At 40.1% G+C, this 14,308-nt stretch overlaps 1 protein-coding gene across 3 annotated transcripts in view; it reads right to left on the minus strand.

Moving 5' to 3' along the window:
• KIRREL3 (kirre like nephrin family adhesion molecule 3) overlaps positions 1-14,308 on the minus strand; it is a 535,939-nt gene that overhangs the window by 89,128 nt on the left and 432,503 nt on the right. The window lies entirely within an intron of this gene.

Below are 14,308 nucleotides of genomic sequence, written 5' to 3' on the forward strand. Positions count from 1 at the left end.
ATGGGTGGCTTCAGGTCCCCCTGGCACCAGGACTTACATTTCGGCATCCAGGAACAGGTGCTGTGTGCAGCCAGGTTCCAGCACTCTAGTGCACCTGGACCTGATGCTCCGATGTAGCTTGGTGCCTAGTCAGTGAATCGGGCAGCGCTGGCGCCATGGTCCGCACATGTGTTCCTATGGAGAGGGGCGGGGTGAGTGGCGCTCACCTCCTCCTCCTCTCCCAGCGCTGCCGTGTGCCCGCCATGCTACGGCGGCGGCCACACGGCAGTGTGCATGTAGCCAAAGATGTGCCATTCTGTGGTATGTTAGGTAACTGCACCTCCCAGGACTGACATAGTGGCCATTACTGGTAACCATAAGCCACACACACCATATTATTTCTGTAGCTTTTTCATTTGTAATATGGTAATTATCATCTATTGGATATACTGCACTTTATACAGAGACGAGGAAACTACAAGAGGAAACTCTTCAACCGAGAAACATAGTTGATGTTTGTCTCTGGCTCAATTCAGCCTTGGGGATAAAAATTGCAGTAAAATCTAATTTGCCATTATTGAATTTTTCTTCTTTTTATAAGTGATATGTTTATATAATTGTTCCTTTTTATAACAAATTCCTTTGGACATTGTGTATCTATCTTATGACTGGTTACATGTCTCCTATATCTAATGTCTAAATAGGAATAGTATTGAATAGTAATGAAAGTAAGGATACCAGTCCAAACTGCATGTTCTATGTTGTGGAAACACTAAGTTTCTAAACTCTCAGCATGAAGCAACATATGTTTTGGGATTTTTTATAGTTCATTTATTTATTTTTTTTACTTAGGTGCATGTGTAGTTAGGTGCAACTTTTCTGTTAATGGGGATTCCAAATCAGCTAACCCACAGTGAATTTTTTATATGTATCTCCATCCTTAACCCCTTCCCGACATTTGACGTACTATTACTGCATGGCGGGAGGTGTGTTCCCGCAAAAAGCATTAATAGTACGTCAAGCTTCTGGCGCCGGCTCCTGCCTCTAGCACCCGCGATCGGAGATTTCTCCGATCGCGGGTGTTAACCCCTAACACGCCGCGGTCGTGCTGACCGCGGCGTGTCAGGGGCATTTAGCTGGAATCAGACCCCCCCCCGCGGCGCTTACCGGGGGGGTCCGCTGCTCCGATCGCAGCCCCGGGACTTCCGATGCCCGGGGCTGCGCGATCCTCCTGCCGGGAGCCTTCTGGCAGGACCCGGCTGTGACACACTGAGCATGTATTAGGTGAGGAATAGCTTGAACAAGTGATCAATGGATCACTTGTTCAAGCTAACCTGTAAAAGTAAAGAAAAAAAAGGTAAAAAAACACTAATAACACACTTTTGAATAAAATAATTAAAGTCCCCCTAAACACAAACATTCCCTATACACATCTAATAAAGTGAAAAAACCTGAAAATGACCAAACTACCCCACATATTTGGTATCGCCACGTCCGTAACAATCTGTACAATAAGTCAGAAACATTATTGGACCCGTACGGTGAACGCCGTAATAACAAAACGCGATAAACTCGCCAAAAATGTACATTTTCATAAAATCCCTTCACAAAAATGTTCCAAAAAGTGATCAAAAAAAAGTTATGTGCACCAAAATGGTACCACTGAAAAGGACAACTCAACACGTAAAAAATAAGCCCTAAACTAGCACTGTCAACAAAAAAATTGTTATATCCTGGAAAGATGGCGATGCAAAAACAAATGAGATTTTCTTTATATTCGTTTTTTTCCTGTAAAATATATAAAAAACTATATAGATGAGGTATTACCATAATCGTAGTGATCTAGAGAATAAAAATATTATAGTATTTTTATATAAAAAAAAAAAGAACCCAAAATTGACAATTTTCTTTTCCTCCATACATTAAAGAGTTAATAAAATCTCATTAAAAAGCTACAGACCCACTAAAATGAAGTATTTGTACAGTGCATCTCATGTCGCAAAAAGTAAGCCTTTATATGTCCAAATTGCCAAAAAAATAAAGATTGTATAGCCAATAAAAAGTGACAATGCATAATCTGCTCTGAATGGCGCAGCTCCCCTTCGATGCCCTGGCGTGTGCCCATACAGCAGGTTACCACCACATATGGGGTATTACTATACACGGGAGAGATTGGGTATAAAATTTTGTGGAGCGTTTTGGTATTTTATCCACTGAGAATTTGTACATTTTATGAAAAACACATTAATTTAGTAAAAAAAAATAAATAAATTTTAAATTGCATCTGATTTTGTTTTAACCCCTGTAAACCAATTAAAGGGTTAACAAACTTCATAAAAGTTGTTTTACGTACATTGAGGGGTGTAGTCTCTATAATGGGGTAATTTATGGGGTTTTACTTTTATTTAGGCCTCTCAAAGTGACTTCAAACCTGAGCAGGTCCCTCAATAGCAGGATTTTGCTTTTTTTATGAAAATGTGAAAAATCACACCTAACGTTCAAAGCCCCATAACAGCTTACAAAAATGATAGTATGTATAAAAAAAACTACGGAGGTATAAAGTAGACATTTGGTGAATGTTAGTTATTATGTTTTCTGGTGTTATGACTCATGTGTGGAAAAAGTAGAACTTTTTGAATTTCGAAAATTGAGAATTTTTCCAAATTTTCACCAAATATCTCATTTTCTCATAAATAAATGCAAAACATACCACCGAAATTTTGTAACTAACATGAAGTACAATGTGTCACGAGAAAACAATTTCAAAATCACTTGGATATGTTAAAGCGTTTCGAAGTTATAACCACATAGTGACACAGGGCAGATTTAAAAAAATAGGCCGTGTCAGGAAGGTGAAAAGTGGCTTCAGCGTTAAGGGGTTAAAGGAGTATTCCCACAAAGACAAGATTCCTAAATAGATATTCAGAATAATACAGCATTTCCAACCTGTCTCTATCAGTCCTGGTGTTTATTTTTCGTTGTCTCCTGGATGTGACCATAAATCTTATCTCTATGGCCAGATTCTTCACATGAATATATTCTAATATCTGCACAGTGCAGTGCTCTTTACCTCTTGCCCCTCTCCCTGCATTACAAGACCAGCTCAGACACAGGCACTTCCTGCCAGCAAGCAGCAGTGTGCAGCGACTTACTCTACAAGCTACAGAGAGATATAGGGGTAGATTTACTTACCCGGCCCCTTCGCGAGCCAGCGGCGCGTTCTCTGCGGTGGATTCGGGTTTTCCGGCAATTCACTAAGGCAGTTCCTCCGACGTCTACCAGGTGTCGCTGCTGCGCTGAAGTCCGCCGAGGCCCGCCGGAGTTCACGATCCTATACTTGGTGAAGGTAAGTGCGTGTCCCGCGACACTTTTTTAAAAAAATGCAGCAGTTTCTCCGAATCCGTTGGGTTTTCGTACGGCCACGCCCCCCGATTTCCATTGCGTGTATGCCGGCGCCACAATCCGATCGCGTGCGCCAAAAACCCGGGGCAATACAGGGAAAATCGTCGCAAATCGGAAATATTCGGTCAACACGTCAGGAAAACGCAAATCGGGCCCCCAGTCTTTATAGCAGATCTCACTCTGTGTTTCATTTCAGGTGAGGGAGCAGAGCTGACACTCGAGAGTTAGCAGAGCTGAGAGTGTCATTGGGGGACATGTATAATAGTTTTTTTTTCTTTGCTGATTTTTTGAGACATTTGGCAGCTCTTTTTTGCAACTTATGTATGATCATGCCTATCCTAGCAGGTGCAAATTTTGGCTTCTTTTTGAGACTTTTTGCTGCAAATGTCTCACATCCACATGGACACAAGGCACTTGAGGGGGTTATATACAGGAGTGGATGCTACTATTAATTTGGGATTGAGGCTGTGTCCTGCATTTTTAAAGCCCTGTAGTCACACCCCAGGGAGATGACGACATATGAGGCTGCGGTCACACGTTGCGTTTTGATTGCGTTTTGAAACACATTACAACAGCTGAAGAGGGGTGATTTGCCTAATTACATTACTGTTAACATTTGCATTTACTAAAGGCCTAGTAAATGTGATGTTAACACATGTGTTAACATAGCATTTATATTGCGTTTTGTTAACAAAAATGTTAACAGTAATGTAATTAGGCAAATCACCTCTCCTCAGCTGTTGTAATAGGTTTCAAAATGCAATTAAAGCACACTTAAAATGCTACATGTGACCTCACCCTTAGAAGTAACCAATAAATAAAAAAAAATTTCATGCAAAAATGTCAGACTTTTTAAAAAACAGGTTGCTGTGCAAAATTTTAAACATTTAAAGCATGTGAAATTATTACAATTTACGTGTTAAAACAAGGTCCATGAAAAAAATCCCTCCTTTGCGTTTGTCAAATGCTAGTACAATGTTAAAAGCTAAAAAAGTGCAGAAAAACCCTGGACCCTTATAATCTAATTACATTGTCAGCACTCAGCATCTCATAGCCCTCATAAAATTATGAGGAATCATAATGTGTCTGCTTTGAGAGTCCCTGCCCATACTTTAATTTTCTTTTAACTTTTTTAAAAAAAAATTTTAACTATTTTTCACACCCCCTAAAGTACTTGAACCCTAGGTTGTCTGATTGATCCTACCATATCCTGGCACACTACAGTATGGCAGTATATGGTGATTTTACACCTCATGTATTACAATATGCAAATCACACATTGCAATACACTATGTAAAAAGAAACAGCCTGGGGGCTATGTGTGACCCGAGGCTGTTGTAGCAGCGGATCATCACGGGGAGCAACGATCTAAGCCAAGATGGTTTAGCCAAGCCCTTTAATGCTGCCGGAGGCAATGGACTAATAACTCCCGGGATCGGTGCTAGCAGTGTAGAGGATATTAGGTAATTTATGGATTATGCATCCATTAAATGTTCAGAAATGCTTTCTTATGGTGTAAAGTAAAGTCCCCCGGTTTATAAATGTATTTTACCTCATCAGCTACTCTCCTTATTTTACGATAAGCTTTTATTTCTGAATACCGTATTTTCCGGACTATAAGGCGCAATTAAAAGCCTTGGATTTCCTTGGAAATCCAAAGTGCGCCTTATAGTCCGGTGCGCCCTATATGAGGGCAGCGGACCATACTTACATAGGTCCCCGCTACCGGAGACAGCAGATCTCCAGCGGGAACTGCAGACCACGCGGCACGAACAACTTCTGCCGCGTCGGTCTGCAGTTCGCGCTGGAGATCTGCTGTCTCCGGTAGCGGGCACCTATGTAAGTATGGTCTGCTACCATCCTCCACCTCCCCCTCACCTTCCCCGCTCACCTTCCCCGCGTTCCGCGTCTCGGCGTCGCGTCGCGTCTCGTCCCGTCGGGTCTCCGCTCCTCCCCCGGACCTCCGCCATGCCCCCGACCCTGCGCCTTATAGTCCGATGCGCCTTATATATGGAATTATTACATATATAAGGCGCATCGGACTAATGCGCCTTCTATTCCGGTGCGCCTAATGGCCCGGAAAATACGGTAAGATACAGGAAGGGGGGATTTACCTTACATAGTAGTGCAGAAATTTTAATAGAAATGTATTAGTAAATAACCTAGTATCCTGCCCAACACACATTACTAGAAAAACATGAAATAAAGTGGCCAGCCCTTTTGAGGGGTTTTCCAGTCTATGTACATTAATCATAGAATAGCACAGCCGCAATCAGCACCTGCTACATATTGGACTAAGCACAGACTAGGCAGACGGCTCTGTACACTGTGTGGTGACCATACAGACTTACATACAGATAAACCAAGATTATAAGGAGAATAGGGGGACTGGAATATACTGACAGATTAAAAATGGGATTATTCAGTTTAGAAAAAAGATGACTGAGCGGAGACCTCATTACAATGTACAAATACCTGAACGGACAGTACAAGGATCTCTCCAAAGATCTTTTTATACCTAGGCCTGTGACCAGGACAAGGGGGCATCCTCTACGCCTAAAGGAGAGGTGATTCTACCATCACCATAGGCAGAGGTTCTTTACTGTAAGAGCAGTGAGACTATGGAACTCTCTGCCGCAGGAGGTTGTTATGGCCGACTCTATGGGGCAGATTTATCAAGCTGTCTAAAAATCTGAATATTTCTAGTTGCCCATGGCAAGCAATCACAGCTCAGCTTTCATTTTAACAGTGCTCATGAATATTTTAAAGGAGAAAAAATTTGGCGAAAGTGCGATCCGCGGACCCTTAGTAAATAAGCCCCTACTATTTAGCATGCTACTAAATTCTTTAAAGATATTGCTGACAATTCACAATATAGCTGTGACCGACCTTGTTCGAGCTTAGCAATGAGGGGACTCCTGTAACCTGACAGATTCCCTATAGCTTATGCCAGAAAGTGGTGCACATTATAGTTCATGTAAATGCCAGTTTCCACCAGGCATACTGTTGTTTTTAGGCAAAACTTTTCACCAGTTTAGGCAATTTTGCTCAACCACCAATCTCATATTAATGACTAATACCATGGACCATACATAAATATGCACAGACTAAAAGAAATCATTTAAGCACACAATCTGTATAAGCTGTACATTTTTCTACAGTTTTCCCACATGGAAAGGAAAAATCCTCAGTACATCCCAAGAAAAATCATGTACTATATGTGAATTTACTTTGGGTTTGACATGGATTGAGTGCAGATTCTCTTCACCCCTATAGTAGGGACTTCTACGGGAGTCATCTCACAAATGAAATTCATGAAAAATGGTCCCAAAAGGACTATTACTACTATTTTTAACAAATTTCCACTCCATTCACTTCAATGGGCGAATTGTATATGCGGTATTGAGTCCAAGTCCAGATTTGTTAAATATTAGCATAAGTTTGATTACAGGCAGTCCCCGGGTTACATACAAGATAAAAACGAAACTACAGAACCTAAGTTGAATTTGTATGTAAGTCGGAACTATATATTGTATAATTGAAACTCCAGAAAAAATGTTTTGGTCTCTGTGAGAATTGGATTTTAAAACTTTTGGCTTGGTATAAGAACCAGGACAATTGTCACGACGAGGACGCCGCCGCCTCGTCACGTGACGTGGGGTGCAACTGTACGGGTTAATTTAGCCTACTCAAGCTTGCACTCACCTTTCACTCAGGACACAAATTGAGCATAAGTCACACCTCATACAGATCCAGCACCAGACCCGCTGCCACCACTTATTGCATTTATACTGGGACCAATAAGTATCCCACTCTACATCAACTCTTCCCTCTCAGGCAGTCACCTTGTCACACCACTAGACATGCACACTCAGCACTTTAGCAGTCACACAGCTAACCACACTTCACAAGGCTATGAGTTCGCAGAGCATACAGGGACCACAATTAAAGTGAAAAGCTTTAATTACAAAAAGTTGGTCAGTGCATAAAAATAATATTCAAAAGAGTTACAAAATAAAATGACACACAACACGGCAAAACTGTTATAAAATAAAAAGGGAGAAAAATAACAGAAACTTACAACTTAAAGTAAATCCTGATTCCCTGGAGGTGGGAGAAATAAGGAACACACTCAGCTTTGTCAGGCAGCCCCCAAAATGTGAACACCATTTCCTGGATTTCATATTGTTTTATATCTTCTCAGTTTGGTTCAGGTTTCAGAACCTCCCATTCATTAATTAGTCCAGAGGGTCACTCACGATTGGGCAAAGTGTTAATGAGGGGGGAGTGTCCAGGAATATTTAAACAGTCATTTGTTTCAAAATCCCTAGATGCAGGGGTGGGGGTAGGTGCAGAGGAGAGGTGACCAAATGGCTTTTGAGGTCACCACAGAACATTCTGCAGGTCAGAGTTTATCAGGTTGTAAGGATCTCCAGGATGTTGTAAATGAGGCCTGGACGCTTCAATGGATGCCACATATTTCAACAAAGTTTGTAATTGCCCAATAGTTCAACAAATCTTACACATTCAAGAATAATATTTCCTTGACAACAATAAATCTTAATTGTAAACACCTTTGATAACTGTTACAGATGATCTTTATAACCTGTGACTAAAGTACAGCAAATAACCAACATCCAGAGGTCCATTTGTAACTAGGGGTTGTCTGTAAGTTGGGTGTTCTTAAGTCGAGGACGGCCTGTATTTCCTGGCACTCATATGTGAACACATGTTTTTTTGCAATAAGTAAAATATCACTGGTTAAAAAAAATGTAAATTTCCCAGTGTTATCCAATTCGTCTGCAGTTATTGCCTGTTCCCATGATGCCCTGGGGCTGGCGTTGAGTGATGTTACCGTGTAGCACGTCGTACACAGGATCATGGCGGGGTCAGATGGGGGAGTGCTGCGCTTTTCTTGTTACTTTGTACTGGAACGCGCTCATTAAGCAGAGAGGTTGCGCTGAGCTCTGCTTTGTGGATACTTTGATCAAATGATAAGAAAATATCAAGGCTTTGTTGTTCCTTCTCCCGGCGGCTTTAAGTATCATTACAGATAATATATTCATAAATAATTCACAAAGCAGTTAAAACAATTAAGACAATCAATCTATCCGTCCTGCTCACCGTCTCATTGTTGTTTTATTTCCGCAAAGCACTAGCATGGTTAACCCTTTCATTATGATGTCCTGAGCTTCTATCATTGGACGGCATATTACAGGTTTAATATAAAAATACAATACCTGTAAGTAAAGGCAACTAGTGCAACACCCATGGCCGCAGTCACAGTGACTCTCATCATCCTAGAGCTCTATTTCTGCAGCCGAACAGAACCAGTGGGCAGTGAGATGTGTGGTTATGCTACCAGAGAGTTAACGGGATGTCATTTGGACATATAGATAACAGTGACAATGCAGACTCTTTGTTTTCACCCCACATCAGTGACACAATGTTAGATCTTATGTTCTCAGTTAAATAATCTCAGAGAATTTTATGGCCTTTACAGATAATGAAATGTCCCAAGTTCCATCTGTGGTCACTACATTGTGACCTGTAATCTCTGCACTGTCTGATAGTAATGTTATGGGATAAATTATGGAGATAATATCCCAGAGGTAACAAAATGAAAACACTTATGCATTATAGATATATTACACCATTAGTATTGGACACATCTCTGCTGTTTTGCCAGATCACAGACGGGAAGAGACTATTCCCTTCAGGATTCACAACTGAAAGTGAAAAATTGCTTATGACGGACAGAAAAACTAGGTCTCACTTAGTGATCAAGATCACACCCAGCATCCGCGGGTTGTATTAATCATTAACCGTTTATATAATATCTGCTTATTGGTTATACTGGTCACTACTAATCTGTGTGGTTACAGGCAAGCTTGGTTTGGTTGATAAAGCATGTCAAAAGTAGATAAGAAGAGATAACCCTTTGTCAGATATTTAAGTTGTGGGGTAAGTTGTGCATTCAAAGCAAACCTGTCACCAGGATTGTCATTTTTAGCTGGTGACAGGTTCCAATATGCCAGTGATGGCGATCCTTTTAATGGCCGAGTGCCCAAACTGCAACCCAAAACCCTCCTTATTTATTGTGGGGTGCCAACCAAAAATGAAAGCAGTAACTTATTGCCTCCTGTTCTCCAACATCTTTTGATCATATTGGCCTCCTAAGGACAAGGTGAAAAATTTGCATAATATTAGCTTCTTTCCATTGGCCGTCTGTACACAGAGAATTGTAGGGTCAGCTGAAGGTCCTCCAAAGATAATTCAGCCCTGTCTACTCATTCTCCCTCTTCCTACAGTCCCAAGAAGCGAAGTAAGTATCGCATTAATATATGACTGAATGAAAGCAGCATCTTTTAAGTTGCTTGAGACTGCTGGAAGCAGTCCTGTGTCCTGTTTGAGTCCTGTCTGGTGTGCTGGGGCAATGGCCTTGGTGCCCACAGAAAGGGCTCTGAGTGCCGCCTCTGGCACCCGTGCCATAGGTTCGCCACCACTGCAATATTCTAAGCTATATGCTATGATGATATTAAAAATACCTTTTTTTCGGAATAATTTCAGTGATTTATATAAGTTTAATTCATATTACCTGGCTTCCTGCCAGCAACGTGTGGTGAGTCCCAGAGAGGGGAGGAGGAGGCAGCTGCATTCTGTGTCTCTTCCACACTCATCCAACTTCCACACTCATCCAAGGGGCTTAATCCATTTATTTCCCATGGTGTTGCTGCATACAGACCATTTTGCTTACTCTTTTACAGTTCCTGTACAGGCAGCATCAGTTGGAAGGTGTCAATAGTAAGGAAGCTACCTTTTTTAAGGAGTAAGTAGGGGGATGTTGGGGACTTTTAATGAGTAACAGAAATATAAGGTATAGACGCTAAAAAGTGCAAGGGACTTTATTTAGATGGACTCAGCCCAGGCTAGCAAATCTGAGATATTGCAGACTGCTGCCTGAGGCTAGAGACTCAACTATATAATAAATAACTGTCTGGCAGAGGCCTGAGTGTGATCCAATGTTAAATGAACATAAATTCTAATAAAGTGAAGGTTCAATGTTACAAGTTAGAAGAGTACAAAAGAAACTAGAAATTACAGACAAAACCAAATTTGAATTACAGACAAAATCAAATTTGAATTTCCATTAAAAACCTTATATCAAATTTTATTCAACAAATCTGTGTAATGGATAAAAACCAATAATACACTTGATAATGGTATTGTAAATAAATCAATCAACCATATCATAATTGCCATATAGGGTTGATCAATTAGCAATCTATGATATCAGGACACTGATAATTCAGCAGCTATATAGTGTATAATTGCTTATTTTGATATCTGTAAAAATACAGCTCAAATTTGGAGTAAACAGTGTAATATACCCTGGCCAGGCTATTTAATGTTTAGCATAGTGATTTGCATATATTTTATCTATTAGTAGATGAGCTCATTATTTATATTTTTTATATGTAAAAACTAAATTCAGCTATTATACACTATATGGCATCGTAGATTGTTATTTCTTCCTTCTTATATGGCAAATATGATATGGTTATATTTATTTACTTACAATACCATTGTCAAGTGTATTATTGTGTTTTTTATTTTTTTTATTGTTTTATCCCTGATTCTTAGAATAAAAGTTAAAATAAGGCTTTCAATGCAAGTATTCAAACTTGATTTTGTACATTGATACAGAATAAGTTCTAGTTTCTTTTATACTCTTATAACTTATAACACTGAACTATCACTTTATTAGAATTTATGTTTGTTTAACATTGGATCACACTCGGCCTCTGCCAGACAGTTATTTATGATATCTTTGATCACATATTTTTGCTGTTTGACATCCAGAGTCTTGAGCACATCCTTTTTAGTGGCGTGAGATTTAGATGCTCCTATTCTCTATTATAATTAGAAGAGTTTGTATGCTCTCTCCGTGTTCGCGTGGGTTTCCTCCGGGTCTTCCGGTTTCCTCCAACACTCCAAAACATACTGGTAGGTTGATTAGATTGTGAGTCCCATGGGGACAGGGACTGATTTGGGAAGCTCTGTGAAGTGCTGCAGAATCTGTGGGCGCTATATAAATAAAGAAATCATTATAAAAACCTAGGCTTTAGTAGGTGCAGCACTGATAATGCATCCAGAAATGAAATCTGATTGACAATATTACTGTTAAAAAAAACAGTAATGGTTTGAATGCAGCAACCAAACCTGGATCGCTAGAACACATGGACACATAATAGAGAATAGAGATGGCGGCCTTTGATCCTTAATGCTTGTTTTACCTTCAACCTGCAAAATGCTCAAAGCTAATATGAATGTAATTGACCTAGTGAATACCGGCTTTGCACAGTTCTGTGTATTTGTAGAGATGTCAAGTCAGTCCCTGAACTAAACCTTATGGGTCATGACATCACATTCTCTCCATATAATGTTATTGTTGTATTTTCGTCATTTGTTGCTACAGCATAACATTGTTTCCTGTTGCTTGTGTTAAAAGCGCTTTATACGCCCCAGCATTAGAATAATATTTTTACAGCCTTCTCCATCAGCACTGTGGTTGTTTCCCTCTTTCTAAATTATACAGCACTACGTTGAGGCGAGCCCACATCCTGACTATAAAAGGCTCATATATTTAAATCCAGATTATTGAAATATTTCACTGAATGTTACTTTTTTTCCGTCTCCAGAGGAACTGAATACATTTTTTTTTTCTTTGTGGCATTTTCCGAGGCACAAAAGAAATGCGAGGCCTGTAATGATATGCTGGCGGCGTAGAAAAGCTTTCAATTTTCTCTTATTCTCTTGGTTCAATGGAGCCACCATAGAGCGTGGTGAGCTGCAAAGCATTCTGGGAAGGTAGCAGGCAACATACTCATTGCATTCATAGCAAGGTCCCTACTGCAGATTGCATTTTTAATTATCTGTTCCCACTGGCCGCAGGGATTACAGAGTCGGCTGTTGGGAGCAGATAGACAGAAGTAAATGTTTCTCTTGTTGGTTCAGTAAGAAAACAGGAGGCGGAATGAAAGAACAGGAAAATCACAAGGTGCTCGATTTTGTGTGTTCCTAAAAAGATAAAAGGAGCTGGAATCGTAGATATCTGGGGAATTTGTCAGACTATTGTCCTGGATTTATGCTGCACATATAGCAGGTGACCCCAAGAATTCATTTGCTTCAAATGTACCTTGAATTTAGTACAAGGTTTCATACTCCATTCAATTCAAAAGCCGCATTCACAATGTTGATGGCTGCCACCTAAAAGCGTGGGAACGGGATCATTACATTTCATAACCTAATAGTTCTTGTGTCATGTAGGCTCTCACAATGCACTGCATTCTGGTTACAGGAAATATAACATCACAGGATCAAAAGAGGGTAAGTAAAGCAAATTAAGGTGATTCATGAGTAAGCAACTTATCTACTACTACATGTAGTGGGGTACTGTAGATGTAGACAGTACTGTATATCTCTATATAGTAAATATCTATATTTCCACCAAAACACATATTCCCTTGTGGTAAAAGTATGAAATATGGCCATGATTTATTGAGTGAAGCCCCTACTAGTCCTTTAATTACAATAACATTTACATTTAGTCATAGCCAGCCATAAACTCACCCCCAAAGCTTTGTAGTGAAAATGTAAAATTACACTTTAGAGCCCAGAAAGGAAAGCTAGTGTGGTGGCCAAAGACCCCAGGTGGTCTATGTTTGTCAAAGCTGAAGGGAAGCCTATATTTACAGAGAGTTTGGTCATTCACAACTATCCCAAGCACATATCCTGGGCCAGGGCTTAAGGGATGAGAAAGATTGGTGTTTTTCTTTCCCACCAGAAATTAAAAACAGGAGACAATAGAAACTCATATTTATCAAATAACTTGGATATAATTTGAGGAATTTTACCATAGCTGCTTGGAAACAGGGTCAGCTGTCATAGCACCCCTGTTTTTAGGCGTGGTCACCCCAAGTTTGGGGCCAACTTAAAAAAGTTGCATTATCATAATCATTTTCTTAGTTTTCCTAACAACTCACCTCAACAATTTGTCTCACAGAGGGGGCGGTATATTCCATTGGCATGTGAACCTCCCATTCTCAGTGACAACACAAGCTAGGAGGTGGAAGGAAGACCCTCTGTCTATAAATTAATTTAGTCATCTTGAGACTCCAAATAACACCTGGAAGTCTGCCTAAAGGAATTTTTAGCTGGGTCTCACAGCGGCGGATATCTGCCACTATTTCATTAGGCTTTTCATTTTATTCCCTTTTTATTTTGCAACAGTTTGTGTATGTGTCATTTGTATATTGTTTTATAACCTTTTTACCTGACAATTGTATGTTATTAATGTATTCACTGTACTTTTGTATATTAAATTTTAGAATGGAATAAGTCTCTGCATGTAGCCTTAGAGAATCTTAGTTTCTGAAGGGATAACATTACAGGGATTCATTTTTAGTAATGGTATAGAGAATTGTGTTACTTTTAATATGTAATTTCTATGTGGTCAAGGGGCTTATGTAGACAGTTGGCTTATTTATATTAATTTAAAAATAGGTGGTGGCAGTGAGGATTGAGTTAAGTGAGCGCCGGGGCTAGGAGAACAAAGTTTAGAGTATAGGTGCTATCTTGGCGAGGCTTTATGTGATGAATTTCAGACTCTAAAGAGTAGGTTCACCCTGTGAAATCACTCGACAGTGGGAGGTTCATCATACCCCTAATCAGTGGAAAGATGATACATCCGTCTGACCCCTCCCTGTGGATGAAGCCCTGGTGTGCATTTTTGACTAGTGCACTATTCTCTTTTATGGAGCTGCCCGAATGGTAATCAAACCTAGCCACCTACTGTCAAAATCAACAACAGTGCATCCCTGTTCTTTCAACTACTTTAAAAAGGTGGATCCCAGGTATCCCGTGG

The sequence above is a fragment of the Engystomops pustulosus genome, chromosome 6, assembly GCF_040894005.1.
Source record: "Engystomops pustulosus chromosome 6, aEngPut4.maternal, whole genome shotgun sequence".
NCBI lineage: Eukaryota > Metazoa > Chordata > Amphibia > Anura > Leptodactylidae > Engystomops > Engystomops pustulosus.